Below are 16,053 nucleotides of genomic sequence, written 5' to 3' on the forward strand. Positions count from 1 at the left end.
TGCAAATACCGCAAATCCCATTCGCTGCATGGAGTTTTAAGCTCTTGACACCGTCACCCTCATCTTACAGCATTACAGTAGTTGCATCGGCGTTATAATCGGCTCGCCGATGTTGTAATTGTCTAGCCAGGTAGTAGTTTTACTACCGCCACGCCATCTGGGTCACAGGGGGGAAAAAAAAATGGCAACTGGATTCCCTTTACCCTCTCTCTCTACAAATCTCGCTCACAAACAAAACTTGCGGTGCGCTGGTGCTGAGCGAATACATGCAATAGGTTTAGAAGACATATTATAACCGTGTTTCTGTGTTTTCTTTGCAAGTTTTGGGAGCATCTCTCATCATTGCACTTCTGCCTTCACTCAAAATTACCCTTAAATCGACCGATCTGATTTGTTATTTCTGGTAGCCTCCGTTTGTGAAACGACAAACGTCTTTTCATTTTACAAGAAATACATATAATTTCCATTTTCAATTGCGATGCCGTCTTATCCAGAAGGTGGCGCGCTTCCTCTATCTTCTCAAAGCAAGGAACCCTGGGACGGGGCGGTCGGACTGTGAAAAAGAAGGAGTGTCCAGAAAAAAGGAAGAAAAAAAGGAAGCGGGGGAGGCGTTTTGAAGAGTGCTGACAAGGGGCCATGCTGAAACATCTGGCCAATCAGATTACAGGAAGGGGGTGCGGGTGGGGAGGACAACCAATCAGAGAGAGGGAGGAAGAACCAGGAGAGGCAGGCAGGAAACTAAGCAAATGACCCTTGATGGGAGAGGAGGCGGAGGATGAGGCCCTGGAAAAGGTGTGTGCGTGCACGATGCGTGTGCACGTCTGTGTGTGTGTGTGTGTGTGTGTGTGTGTGTGTGTGTGTGTATCCGCCCTTGCCATCACATATGTTTTGTCTTATGTTTATTAAATTATTATTTCTCCTTTTCCCTGCATAAACGTGCAACATGGTAGCGTAAGGACATAAATAACGCACGGTGGAGAATCATTGAGCTGTCACAATGAAAATGCAACGTATTTGTGTTTTTTGAAGAAAACCTTCAGGAGGATCACCGATTTGATAATATTGATAATAATAATAAAAGCACCAGGAGTAAAAGGTCATAAATTCAGGCGTTTTACAGAAAACTACTGTTGATAGTTCGCTGCTGTTTTATGTGTCGCGTGGGTTTTATGATTGTCAGGCTTAGAAATCCTCGAAACCCTTGCGCCGACGCCCATACAATGCCATCTCCCTCTGTTTTTGTTTTGTTTTTTCTCGACCTTCGGAGAGGAGGAGGGTCAAAGGTTTGCCTCCGCGCCCACGCGGAGAGCAGCGCCTTGACCTCCGACCCCTTCCCCACCTTGCGGCTGAGCTGTCGCCGCACAGCCTGAGACGGGAAAAGCGCCAAGAATTTAAAAAAAAAAGGGAGAGAGTTAGCGTGCATGCAAAAGCAAGAGTTTTAAGATGTCTCAGGTGTGAGAGAATTCAAAAAACACGTCTGCGGGCCTCAATTGGAGACAAGTGGATTTGATACAAATGAAGAAGAAGAAAAGGGAGGAAGCGTCTTATTTCGATTTCAAAAGAAATCACTTGAAACCAAACATTATCCTCTGCAAGGGGGAGCAGATGGAAACTTAGCCTCATTTGAATCCGTGATGCTATCATCAACACGTCAAATATACATTTTTAGCCACCCCGGGTTTCATACATCTGTTTCATTTCCATCATTCCGAGCGTATCCGCGTCGTCGACGGAGATCGGCGTCGGGGACGTCCGAATTCATCGATGCGTCGGAAACCAGATTTTCTGGAGATAATGGCTTTATTTTTTTTATTTTCCCGGCGCCAAACCCGGGAATAAGAAGCTAAATGAGGCCATAGATCATCGGAGTTGTCTTTAACTCACATGCCAATTGATGTCATTTAATGTTTGCATTCAGCCCTGCAGCGAAGGAGTCTGAATACCAGTGCAAAAAGAACATTAGCCATTAACACTTTTAAAACAGTTGTAATCATGTAATTAGTCTTATGGAGAAAGAGCGGCGAGGAAACTTGTAAAGAACACTGAGGAATACACAAATGGCATAAAATAAAAGCGTAGTTAGTCTACGTCTAAAACAGTTGTAGAATGGCTCAAATCGCCCGCGGTTAAGGTTTGGCTATTTCAAATCTGTGACGTCACACAAAATCTTTGACGGAAAAAGAATAGATAAACCACAATGAATAAAGAAATACATAAATTAGCAAAATGATATAAAGTCAGGGTTAATTTTGAAAACACTTAATGATGATGATGATAATATCATATCAAGTGCTCAAGATGATAATAATAATGATAATAATAAAATGTGATGATTTAGATTTTTTTTTCCAACAGATGAATGCCCTATTAAACCAAACCCTTGATTGAAATGAAGCAGATGTAAAATCCTTTTTTTTTTTTTTTTTTTATGAGCCTTTTTCTTAATGCCAAACTGAGTTTTTAAACCTTCACAGCTCTTGCAGCTGCAAGCATTACAGCGTCACTGCTCGTGTCTCCCCGTCCAACAAGCTTTTCACCTCTTCAATGACGACCTCCATGCACAGTACACAGTGGCTAAAGCTAGATCCTGTGCGTGTGTGTGTGTGTGTGTGTCTTCACATCAAACTGGCATATTACTGATAGTCATTTAACTGAATTGCAACTGCTGTTTTTATTTATCAATAAAAGGTTAGCTCATTTGCAGCTAGTATTGTATATCATGGCGTCACACTGCATTTTTTAACCCTTTTTTTTTTAAAAGGAAAAAATCTAATTATCAAGTTTCACTAAATGGAAAACAGAAACTTTTACCGACTAATGTGTGTCCATATGTGCCTCCAGTTATGTGTGAACTGAATTTAGTTATTCTCTGATGGTTCTGTAAAAGCATCTCCTCTCTTCCCCTCATTTCCCCTCCCTTTCCCTCTCTCTCCGCAGGCCATTCCTGGCAACTTGATTGGGAGTATGCGTGTGCATGTGTGTGTGTGTGTGTGTGTGTGTGGTTGTTTGTAACCCTCACATACAAGGAAACTTGATCTGGACCATGGCTTTCAGCACGGACTGCCAGATCCCAAGAGCTTTCAGGGAAGACAGAATTAAAGAGATGGAGACAGAGGGAGAGTACAATTTGAGCAATTCACACACACACACACACACACACACACACACATACACGCAGGCATGCACATGCACAGTTGCAGTGCGGCACTGAGTGGTCGGGACAGCTGCGGGATAGTGACATCATCTTTAGTTGCTGGCTGTTGTATTTGATCTGCGCTGAGGAAAATATTGAAAGTGAAACGCCAGCCTGCTCTGTGGACCCACATCCGCTGCCAGAAAAGCCTTGCGTGCGTGTACGTGCACGTGCACGTTTTTTCTATCCATGCACGCACACCTGGATGTGTCTACTGAGGTTTAAGAGTACCAATAAAACCGCAACATATGACCCCCCCTACCTACCCCAGTTGGTTCACCCCCCACACCCCTGCTGATTGATGTGTTGTATATATTCCTCGCGGTAACCAGATCCCTTTTCTTCCAGAGGTTGTTGTAAATATGGCTCGCTAAAGTGCAAGCCTGCCAAGTCGTCAGGCCCGACTGTCTCTGGTAGGGATTTAGCGGCGCTCCGAAGCCTGGCACGGCGTCGCCGAGCCCCCCCACCCAACCCGGAGGGCTAACATCATCACCCGTCACGAAGAGATCCCGCGATAACGGTTGTTTTGATGCGCGTATCGCCCGCAGGTCGCCTCGTGGTCCGCGTTAGCATACGCGTGTTTATTCATTAGACACCTGACTTGATTTGCACTGTAAATTAGCTGCTACATGGAGATGAGCAGGGCACCGAGGTAGTGCCGTGATGTGACTTTTCGCAGCTCGTTGACGACGCCAACACACACACACACCCTCGTTTACCGTTCAAATGGATCCCCCCAGCGCACTCACACACACACACACACACACTTTTAACAGCCAGCAGATACAGACAAACTCAGATCACTGCTATAATCTCCCCCAAGCCCACTCCTCGCGGACCATCCATTAGCGCACACAGAATATTAGCAAATGTGGCCAAACCATTTGGCAAAAAGATTTGTTTGCACGCGCTTGCATGTGTGTGTGTGTGTGCGTTTTGACCTAAGGATGGGAAAACGTGCAGCTGTAAACAGCCAAACGTGTAGACCGCCACCACCAAAACCAAATTATGCAAACCCTCCCCCCCGAGCAGAACTAATGCATAACAGAGACGATGTATTCCCCATCTTATCTCCGTGACACGTCCCGACTGTATCAGCTCCGCTCGAGACGCCCGTCGGCCCACCGCTTGTTTTTGGTCTGTGGGTTTCCTCCCACTCGTACGGAGGGAGAATATGCAAACTCCGCAAAGCAACTTCTCCGAAGAAGACCCCGATTATCACATTTAACCGGCGTGCTTATTCCCGAACACTGAAAAACAAATGATGTTGATGAAATAATACATATCTGATGAGATGAGATGAGAACAACTTTCCCGAAGGAAATTGTTGCGCCAGAGTTTCAAATAAAAAACATAACAGTAATAGATAATAGTAGAAAGGAGGAAGAATGAGAAATATAATGAAATATATCTATTAAACATCTATTAAACACGCGACAGGATTTAAATGATCTGTTTATTTTATGGCATTGAGTTTATACAGTACATCGCTTGCATATATATATCAATGCAAAGAGGGTGTACGTTTTTTATCATCCCGCACAAACTCTCACCCTGAATAATAAAGTTTTTTTGAGTACAGAAATCTTCAGGTTGTGGTCTAAAATTGAAAAGTAATAGAGCCACTCGACCAAGCTGTCGTCGGCCGCTGTAGGTTAAATTGAGACACTCGCTATTAAGGTCACTGGATATCTCGATAGCGTTTGCGGTGTTTACATTCCACTTCCCGTGAAGGCTTCGACCATAAAAACAGAATATTAATATCGGCTTGCTTTACATTGAAAGGGTTATCTGAACTCGCTGGTTTGACTTCATCTGCAATTAATCAACCGGGAGAATCGTTGACGCGGGCCGGAACGGCGTATTAATTAAAACGCAAGACGACGAGAGGGGACAAAAAGATTTCGAGACGGGGAGGCCCGGGGAAAGCGGGCAGAGGGCCACCGCCCATCGGAGCAGACTGCGCCCGGGGTCTCACGACTGAAAGTGAGCGAGCACACAAAAGGTACAAAAGCCATCTGGGCCGAGGGGCTACGCTACGCCGAGACACAATAGGGTCTCATTCACGCTGCCCGGCCCAGCTAGGGCCATCTGCTCTTGGTAAGAGCGAGTGGGCGACGGGACCCCCTTACATCCAGGACCCCAGAGGTCCTCCGAACAATAAAGAAACCAATCTGGAATAAGGAGAATATCATTATTATCGGTAGGATATGAAAACACGGGGAGCGGCGGCTACGAAAGACGCGGAAGGCGGAAACCTCCAGCGGGTTTGTCGGCGACGTGCAGACGTCCGCACTTGTCTTGAAGGAAAAAAAATCATTTCTATTGCTGTACAAACTTTATCTAGAATCCGTTTATTGCCGTATGGGTCCCTCTGAAGACCGGCTTCTACTTTTGGTATGTGGTGAAAAACCATATAATGAAATCATTGCACGCCACTACATGACATGACTGCCGGACGCTAAGTTTGGGATGTTCAGCCGGAGCACGAAACCTTCATGAAAGCAAAGCCACACACTTTTGGAACAGAGGAACCTACACAGAACCAAACATTGCATTAAGTATAGGTTCGCAGTTGCATTAACTTACCACTTCTTTTAAAATCTTCATTCATCAATTTCCCTCGGAGAAACCACATTTAGGGTTAAGAGTTTTACCCAAGGATATTTGAGAGAGCGGAGGCTTATGATCGACGTGCGACCAGACGGCGTCTGATCATAAAACCGGCAAGCATCAGGATCATCTTGCACTGGGATCGAACGTACAAATACAAAAAAATTAAAATAAACGTTGCTGCGCGAGCGTTCATATTACACAACTTTATTAAACAAGCCGTTTCACAGCCGCTGCTACCAAAACGGTAAAGAGTTGCATTTTATAGATGGCGCATTTTAATTGGAAGCAAATGAGGGAATAAGTGTTGCTTGTTGCAACAGACAGGTTTGTGCTACGGAGAGCATCGGAGAGTTTTTTTTTGTCCTGTAATTATATAGGCTTCAAAAAGCAGGTCGTGTGAATCTGGAGCAAAATATAGAGTTGATGGCTTCTCAGAGCTAAATCTTTGTTTGTGCGAGGGTCCTCGCGTGGACCTTGTGTTCTTCAAGAGAGTGATGGGTTTAATTTGCTGAAGTCCCCTTAAGAGACAGAGTGCAGTTGGCACCCCGTTCTGAATCCAAGCATAGTTTTGACACTGTAGTGATAAAACAACACCAATTTCAAAACCACATGGTGCCGTTCCTTTATGTTTCCAGAATTAAAATGGTGTCTTGCCTTTTTCACCATAATAATTAATCCTTTATTAATCACTCACCCATCATGGATGAACTATGAGAAGTAGGCTTTTGTCCACCGGGACCAGGGGAGCATTTTGGGGTTCAGTGTCATATTTTGATGCACAAGAAGGAGCCGGGAACCGAACGAGGAACGTCTGGTCCCAAAGACGATTTGTCTACCTTCTGCACCAAATTGTGTTATATCCCTAAAAACTAAAAAGGATAAAACGACGTATCTACTTTTCAGTATGTCCTTAAGTCTCAAAGCTATCGGTTGTTTAATGGGTTGAGCACCAGAATGTTACACCTTTCCGGTGACATGCAGTCTGGGGGGGCAGGAGAGGCCGTGCCTCATTGGCCAATCTTGAAAAGCAAAAAAATCTCAAATGGAAAAAAGAATTGAATGGTTACATTTATCAGTGACTTGCACTATAAAGGTATTTTTCATTTAACTTGAACAGTTCCAGACTGTTTTTGATTAAAAACTGCCGGATTTTCACATTTACCGAGAAGAGATGTGCGGTGAGGCCACGGACTGTTGACTACCTCAACATAGATTGGGCAGTGACGACTGACACAATGACTTTTGCCATATGAGTTACATTTTCATATGTAGTTCCAATGTCCAACTGTGTGTGTGATACTAGTTTCTTGTAAAACGTCTGGGAAGAGCCACTAATCAAGGCACGCAGTTGTCCTGCCTCATGGTAGGGGGCGTTTGTGATTCCAGAGATTCTTCTGGGCTTATTCTGTGAACCTCAGCGAACGTCGCTGTTCCTTTCGCATCACTATCGTGTATCTGCGTAGTCACGGCACGGGCAAAACGAACGACGACTTTGGTGCGGGTGTTTGGTAAAAGTCGCCGGGCAGTCATGAATATAAAGCAAGTACAGGAGAGGACCCGTGAAGGAGCCCTGAGGACCTACTCTGGCAGAAAGTAATCAAATTACACGTCGACTGACACTCGGTATTAGGTAGTTCCAACTGTGGCTGAGACCGAGCGCCGTGTTCGTGACATTTTCTCCTGACCTTCAGCCCCTGTGAGCAACTTGATCTTTGAATGCGCGTGGGGGTTGAAGTGTGACATGCTCAAAGCACCATTTTGGGAATGGTGTAGTTTGAGTCTCTGATCTGAATTTAAGACTGTTTTCTTTGGTTAAATCAACTTCGCCTGTCTGGGTTGAGCCTCTCACAACGGCGCGATGGGATAAAGTTGATGTGAGAAGATCATCAGCAGGACAGAAACCTCACAAGTCACGCAGATGAAGCAGAGAGAAGACGCTCAAAAAGCATTACGTTTGCACAGTTGCCTTGTGTTAGTGATCAGGGGAAGGCAACTATGAAAATGTAAATACTATCCGGCAGCTTCCCGTGGGTTGGCACTGGAACAGCCTCGTGTCATCACCTGTCTTCAGAAGCCAATCGGATTTGGTGAACGCCTGGGTGCGTCTGCACGCCAAACACTTGTGCTGCGCGTTGGACACGTTGGGGTTTTGCTTTTGGAGGAGTTGAGTGAGGTTTAACGCTGAGAATGGAAACACAGCTCATCATATAAAACAGAATTGGTCGATGTGTAATCCATGTCTCTAATAAACCTTGTTTTCATTGGCTATCCCCACGAGGCGTTATTGTTTAGCTCAGGGGTGGGCAAACTTTTTTTGCTCAGGGGCCGCATTGACTTTTGAAAATTTGAAAGACGGGCCGGGTCACCACAAGATACGATACAAATAGAAAATTTAAAAAAAAGCGTATTTGTTAACATTACATATCAAACTCGTCTGACATTTGCTTTGATGATAAATCCATCTTGGTTTTGAAGGCTCTGGCGTTTGCTTGCATTTCATGCACAAACTGTGTTTTTTCCCTTGTAGCTTCACGTCCAGCTCATTTACGTGTCAGTATGTCCAGGGTAAACGCTAAATCAAAAAGCCAATCCGTCTCATTCGGCTCAGGAAAATTCTCAAGTAGCTCCAAAAATGAAATAATCTCCCGTTTGAGCTCCCACATTCATTGATCCAAGAAGAGCCGATCTTTGGCGGGCCGGATTTAATAGACCAACGGGCCGGATGTGGCCCGCGGGCCGTAGTTTGCCCGCCCCTGGTTTAGCTCAACAGGTACTGCTGATGACGGCCCCCATCAGGTCGCTGTAGAAATCTCAAAATGTTCCTTTGTTCGCTCGATGACTCCGTTAGCCTGGTTTGTCCAACCACTCGTTTGATGATCCATGTTGACAGGATCCCTTATAGTGACCACGGCGCCAAAGTAATTTCATTGGGTATTATCAAAGGAGGTTTTAGAAAGAGAGGGGCGGCAGGGGGTACGCGGCAACCAGTGACACACTCTGTGAGCCTGGTGCAAAAGAGTGCAAAAGAGTGAGCTACGGCAGTCACGCCATGCAAGGCAGACACAATGCAGATCCAAAGTGGATGCAAAGCAGATTCAACAAAAGATGTCCGACGTTTGTTGACGTCCCGGAATCAAAAAAAAAAAGGGGCCCCCGCAGGCGAGATCTCACTTTTACAAACTCGAGAACACATCATGATCTCAGAGAAGGATTTTAAAAAGGACCAGACTTGTTTAGAATATAGCCGGGGTTTAACACTCATTTTCCTCTCTGCCGTAATTAGAAAGAATAGTCGTTATGACGGCACATTTCCCCAAAATGATCACATTGCCCGGTAAGCTGGAATCACGCACGACATGCTACACATCAGGCACTCGATGTAATCCTACCCCACACTTTCCAGATTGGTCGCCCTCCTTTTTGACCCCTAGAAGACGGCTGTTTCTTGTAAAATAAGGCAAAACCAGTGCTGGGAAGAGAAATGATGTACGCTATGATGTTTGCACGGCATTTCACTCAATGTTTATATTTGTATTGTCTTCCCATGACTGCAGATGGAAATTAGCTATGAGCTACAATCTGGTACAAACATCTCTGCCTCTGTGCTTAATTGTTCACTGTCCTGATAAACTTCTACACAAACAAACAAATGAAAACTATCATCAAAATGGACCGAAAGGAAGATGTTATGCACGAGCCCACTGGCAATGTAAGCATTAGCTGCTTTCACACCAGAACTTTTTGCAGATCCTAGAACCTTTCCAATGTCTAATGCACTTAAGTCCCGGAGATGCTGGAACCAGCTAGAGCCTATTAGCCTATCAGCTAATCGACTGGACCGGTCGCCAGTCGATTACAGGACAACATATAGAGATAAAAAACCATTCCAAAGAACCCGGAGGAACACAGATACAAGAAAACTCCACATAGAACTGAAAAAGGGACTTTTGTGCCGGGAAGCCACTTCCTAGAACTTTGCATGGATTTTAGGAACTGTTACAGTCCCATAGGAACTCATGGGACATAGTTGTCCTGTGGTCACCGATCAGTCGTTTTTTTTGTGACAAAATGGACAGAACCGGGAGGAAAGAAGGATTTCACAGCGAAACAGAAACATTTTCATCGAAATAATCATGGAGTTCGCTAACGGCGGTGGTTCTTCACACAGTGCAGGGAGGAAATAAAAACACCTCAACCCAGAGTTGTTATTCCCGACATGAAGAACATGAACGCTGTGGCAGCTTGTTTGTTTTTGAGCGTGCCGTCTAAGGCGCAGATGCTCACCTTGCTGCCTGTGAGAATGCAAAGTTAAAAATCCTCCCTGGGAGGACGCTAGTTCTCAGAACGCTGTTCGAGCCGGTTCTTAACAGCTTTAGCTTAGCAAAACAAAAGTCATGAAGAAAAGCTCACTCTCGATCTTCTCAGAGATGCATAGCGATGCTGTCAGCGCTTAACAGTTATTGTTTCTGCAACATTTGCACAGTGGATTTTTTTTTTTTTTTTGTTAATGCTTTCGGCTGAAAGGTCATGTATATCAATGCTTCGCAATCGGCGACAAAGTAAACACGGCAGGTTGCGCCCGACATGTGAGCAAATCTTTTAACCATCGGTTAAAAGAAACACAGAGGATTGTGTGCTTAGCTACGAGTGAGTGACATGTGTATTTGTCCGCTTTATGTTTGGTGTGTTGCTCAAACGCCATTTAAACACCTGAGCTGCAATTTGAAACCGGTCCGTGACGAGAGATCCCCGTTCCAAATATAACCCATGCTAACGAATCCGCGCCCCGTCCTCAAACGCAGGTCGGTGACAGAAAAGGTGGAAATCCCCTTCACTTGCTGACAGACAGTAATCGTGGATTGAAAGAGTAATGAAGGTGTCTCAAAAGCAGACGTGGGATTTAAAAGGGAGTCTTAAAAGGGAGCACATCTATTTAAGAAGACAAAGGTAGCGGCAAATAAGCTCTCGTATTGAAACTACAAGTACTAAAAGTGCCTCATTGGTTATCGACCAATAAATTCCCATGAGGGCAAAAACATGCATGTGGCTCAAAGTCAGGTTTATTGTCAATTTCTCCGCATGCACTGGAAATACAGAGGAATCAAGAAGACGTGTCTTATGATCCCAGAGTGAAATGAAATTAACAAAATAACAATAATAACAATTGCATGCGAATAAGCAGTAATCTAATATTGTTTGGGAATCTCCCAAACAAGATTCAGTTTAAAAGCAATTCACTTGTTTGACACGCTCGATAATTTATTATGCAACAATATGAGTTTCCTGCAAACCGTTTAATTCGCAGTGGCTTAGACTGCAGATATAATTGGTTGGAAATCGTTGCGTGCGTGTGTGTGGGTGTGTGTGTGTGTAAAAACAAACGTCAGAATGAGATTTGCAACAAGCTTTGACAGGTTTGGTCTGGTCCTGCAGCTTCTGGCTGTCAAACAAGCAGATCAAACAATCAAATTAGACATAAAGAGCAGAGACAAAGACTAACTCTGGGCATGAACAGTAACGGCTCTTCCTCATTTCTTTACTTTTGTTGTGTAATTTCCCGAACGACGGATTGAAATTGCGGGAAAAATAAAATCCCAATTGGGAAAAATCGCGTTTGCACTTTGAAGGATTGCGAACGTGCCCCGACAAGAGGGAAGGTGTTCTTTGCATATGAAAAGAGGCGCTGCAAACCAAGGACCGTCGGTTTTAAAAGGAGCAGAAGAAAGGAAAAACTAAATGATGGGAAACCAGAGAGCGTGCGTGGATAATAGGTGTGTATTTGTGTATTTTCTCGGTGAAAGGCTGTTTATGCTTTATTTGAAGCGGTGGGGTTGCCGTCAGGGCCTGTCGCCTAGACGACCAGACCTGTATTTCACTCCCGAAGGGCCCCCCTGCCTATATAGCTAAAAGCAACACACTCACTCGCATACAAACACGCACTTAGCTCGGGGATTTGCGTTGCGCAACGTGTTTACGTCGCGCCGAAACACTCTCCCCTTTGCGCAAGAGCCGGAGGGACACGTGAGGCGAAAAACAAGGAGCTGCGCGAGGTTGCGGACTCGTGTAAAAGCACAGGACGCCGGCAGAGCGTCCACAGATCTGTCATCGGGCGTCAGGAGACAGAGGTTTCGGAACACACAGCTGCAGTCACAACATCGCGGCGCACAAAAGACGGGACGGACAGATGAATGGGATGCGCGGAAAAGTAGACAAGAGCGCAGCTTGAGGGATGGATGGTCTAATAGACGGATGATTTAAGTGACAAGAGAAATGACAGATACCGCCAGATAAATAGTCAGATTGACAGATAGATGGAGAAGCAGAGAGATGAATGGAGACGCCAAGTGACAAAAAGGGGAGTTGTTGAGAGGGAAAATGAAACGGGCGTATCGAGTGTATCGCCGGCAACAGCTGGAAGAAGACGTCGCAATTTGCAGATAGACGATGAAAACGGCGAGCATAAAACGAGACCTAATTCCGCGAGAAATGATTTGTTTTTACGCCGCTGAGTGTACTTAATGTCTCACCATGAGGCTCGGAGCGATGACAGCCCCCGAAGTAATTTGAACCAGCCTCTCGACTCGTCGGCGTGTTGACTTCCGATTTTTTTCTGCATGACTGGATGGGCAGAAAAGGAGGGATGGAGTCAAAGTGGCGCGGGAGGAGGGCGGCTGGCGTTCCCCCGCTTCTTCTAAATAGAGCTGTCCGATGGTGAAAAGGGTAGATTCCCTCACTCCCCGCCTCGACCTGTCACATCTATCAATGCTGCAGTTGAATGGCCGGCCCGAAAAAGCAAATACAAAGGACACACAAACAAGAGAGCAAAGGGGTTCGGAAGTTTGACTAATACAACTTCATAATAATGTTGTGCGGCTCCAAGACCCGTAAGGTTTTCTTCGGTATCTTGCTGCGAGTCTTGACGTCTCGCTGTTTACGTCCAAGATGTTAGCCCCATTTGTTTTTGCCGTTGTCTCAATTTAACTCCGATTGTCTTCAGCCAGTCGAGGCGGTACGCCTTGGAGAGCCCGAAGAATAACTTATACAATATGTCTGTGGAGGTTCTCCGTCATCCAGGTCACGGTGAATTCGTCTTCTGGCAGCTGGACTTCAAAAAGAACTTCCAAGTATTTGAATCTCAAACTCATTGATGCGTTGATGATCATGTTTTTCCGTGATTTTCTCCAGGCTACCTAGCTTTTTTTAAAGGCCGACTCACGGACGGCGGCGGTCACGTCGGTGTTAAACGCTCGCTCATAACTCAGTTCTGTACTCGCATCATAAGGGAACCAAAATCGACGACCGGTATCTCAGAAACTACTTAAGTTGATGCAATCAAAAGTCAAGGTTCCACTAACTCGGGGAAAGTTACAAGTTTTTGACGTGTCTGTGGAGGTTCTCCGTCATCCAGGTCACGGTGAATTCGTCTTCTGGCAGCTGGACTCCAATTTCTTCAAGTCCAGTTGCCAGATTTCAAAAAGAATTTCCAAGTATTTGAATCTCAAACTCATTGATGCATCGATGATCATGTTTTTCCGTGATTTTCTCCGGGCTAGCTAGCGGCGGGCGGCGCACCTAGCTTTTTTTAAAGGCCGACTCACGGACGGCGGCGGTCACATCGGTGTTAAACGCTCGCTCATAACTCAGTTCTGTACTCGCATCATAAGGGAACCAAAATCGACGACCGGTATCTCAGAAACTACTTAATCAAAAGTCAAGGTTCCACCAACTCGGGGAAAGTTACAAATAACTGACGTGTCTGCGGAGGTTGTCAGTCATCCAGGTCAGGGTGAGTTCTTGTCGAAATCGTCTCGTGGCAACTGGACTTGAATTCCTTCAGTCCAAATTCAAGTCCAGTTGCCAGATTACAAAAAGAATTTCCAAGTATTTGAATACTCAAAGTCCTTGATGCAGCTTCCAAAGCTACTTGTCATTTTATACAAAGTCTCTCTAGTTTTTACAGCCTCGTCCGGCTATTTTACGAGCTCAGCCTCACTGTTTTGGTTAGCGTCCCTTTTTCTTAAATCCGGTCTGGAGCCTAATCTTGAACAGACGAATCGATCTGCAGCTTTAGCAAGGAAACATGGAAGAAGGAAATCTAATTGACACCTTTCAAATTCAAGGGTTACTGGCGAGAGAAGACGTTTATTTCCCTCTTCCGAAGAAGCCTCTTGGACGAGGGGCGAAAAGTCAACAAGTGAAGAAATTCAAGTCCAGTTGCCACAAGAAGAAGATTTCGACAAGAATATCGGTTATATGCAAAGGCAATGCGCCTTAATTGGGTTTAAGCTAGTTACTACCCTTACAACCCCCAAACTGGGAGAGATGGCACGGGAATATTCAAATATTTGTACTTTTTTAGACCTTAAAACGCTTAATAGCCTTGACTTTGACACTTTATAGTTTTATTTGTATTTATTATTCTCCCTCCTTCCTACTACTATTTATTATTGTTATGTTTTACTTGAAACTCTGGCACAACAATTTCCTTCGGGATAAATAAAGTTGTTCTTATTCTTATTCTTATTCTTATTCTTATATATATTGTATAAATTTGTGCTTTGCATTAAACTGGAACTACTACCATATGTGTAAATGCACATTGTTATTGCTCATTCAATGCTAAGCAATTCAAATCATTCATATAGAGAGGCTCCGCCCACTGACTTTTACAAACACACCTCGACAATATCAATTTCGCATCACAATCGTGCATTCAAGTTGACGTTTTTATTTTAAATGGCCTATCAGCGTTATTTAAAGAGATGACTGAGCACCTTGCGATTATTTACATTTCCCGGGCGTCGCCTTCACCCGGAGAGAGAAGCCTGACATGTTTAGCATGGCGTCTCGCCGGGACCGATCGATGCGCTAAAGCATTTCTGCTCATCGTGCGGTTTTGGCCGTAAAAACCGCTTGGACTCGATCCGGAAAGCGAGTGAAGAGAAGAAATGTGGGCGAAAAAAAAAAAAGAAGTCGGGGAATCCCAGGGCCGTCTGGATGTCTGTCCGATCCTACAGATTCAGGTCATTCCTTCTGCTGCTCTGTTGCTGTTCTTATTAATAAAAACCTGACAGATTTTCTCAATATCAACAAGGAACGGACTCCTGACAACGGCGCCTGCTGTCTTGGAGTTACTCCAGTTGGGTAATTTGTCGAGATGCCTCTGGTCAATACTCGCCTAATTGTCAATAAGACATTTCGCCTCAAAGATTTATTCAAGGTGAAAAAAACGGCGGAGACTGTCCGATTCCGTCTGGAGGCGTCAAAGTCATTCGGAGAATTTGCTTTGGCTGCCGGTCGGTAGGTTGATGTAACTTTTTCCCCCTGTGTTTGATCTCGGAATTGTTCAAATTGTTCTTTTAAATCCTTCTTGTCGAGTTTTAATTTACAGACCCTCTGGCCCAGTGTTTGCATCCCGACCTGATTTAACATACGCTAATACCCTGACTTATGAGTTTAATACTTTCTGTGATCCCATTCAAATGATTTGATACACTGCTGATCCATTCCAGCTGGGGTTTTTTTGTGTGTTTTTAAATAAGAATAATGAACTTTAGAAATAAATAATACATACTAATACTACCGCCAACTGCAGCGTAGGAGATTGGAGTAGATTTTGTGCTCTATTGCTCAACCTAACTTACTTGCTACACAATGCTGCAATAAATAGCTAAATGTAACATGCTACACTTTATCACTAACTTAATTTAGCAACATAGCGAATGCCAGTCCTCAACCTTGCATTATAATGGAAACAAAATCGAAAGAGCAACGGCTGGTATCTCAGGAAATGTGTGAGCTGATTCACTCAAAAGTCAGGGTTCAACTGTTTATCTCCTGCAGTGACGTGCAGTCAGTAGAGGCAGGGGGAGGCCGAGCCTCACCTGTCATCATGGAAAGAAAAAAATGCAAAATGAAAAAATAAATTAAATGGTTATATCTATTCAGTGATTTGTACTATAAAGTTATTTTCCTCGTAGCTTCAGCATTTTCTAGTTACTTTTTTTTTCAAAATCGCTAAAAAATTCACATTCACCGTTCAAATATGAAGAAGAGAAGTGCGTCGACGCGGCAACCAGCTGAGCCCACTATGGATTGCACAATGATTCTGCTAACTGTGCAAGCATGCGATGCACTGAGACCGTATTGCTGTCTCTGTGGATGTCATGATTAAAAAAAGACCTTTAATATATGAACTAAATTTCCATAGTTTACCTGATGTGTCTAATGTTTTTCATCAACAA

General features: G+C 44.4%; 2 long non-coding RNA genes across 2 annotated transcripts in view; one reads left to right on the forward strand and one right to left on the reverse strand.

Moving 5' to 3' along the window:
* The window catches only part of LOC147220505 (uncharacterized), a 37,576-nt gene that overhangs the window by 675 nt on the left and 20,848 nt on the right, over positions 1–16,053 (reverse strand). The gene's annotated exons all lie outside the window — the stretch shown is intronic.
* Positions 11,523–14,276, forward strand: LOC147220506 (uncharacterized). The gene is made up of 3 exons (XR_015108065.1): positions 11,523–11,580; positions 12,440–12,933; positions 13,930–14,276. It is a non-coding gene; the product is annotated as an uncharacterized LOC147220506 (long non-coding RNA).

The sequence above is a fragment of the Fistularia commersonii genome, chromosome 24, assembly GCF_037954325.1.
Source record: "Fistularia commersonii isolate RoL2024-O1a breed Wild chromosome 24, RoL_Fcom_v1.0, whole genome shotgun sequence".
Classification (NCBI taxonomy): domain Eukaryota; kingdom Metazoa; phylum Chordata; class Actinopteri; order Syngnathiformes; family Fistulariidae; genus Fistularia; species Fistularia commersonii.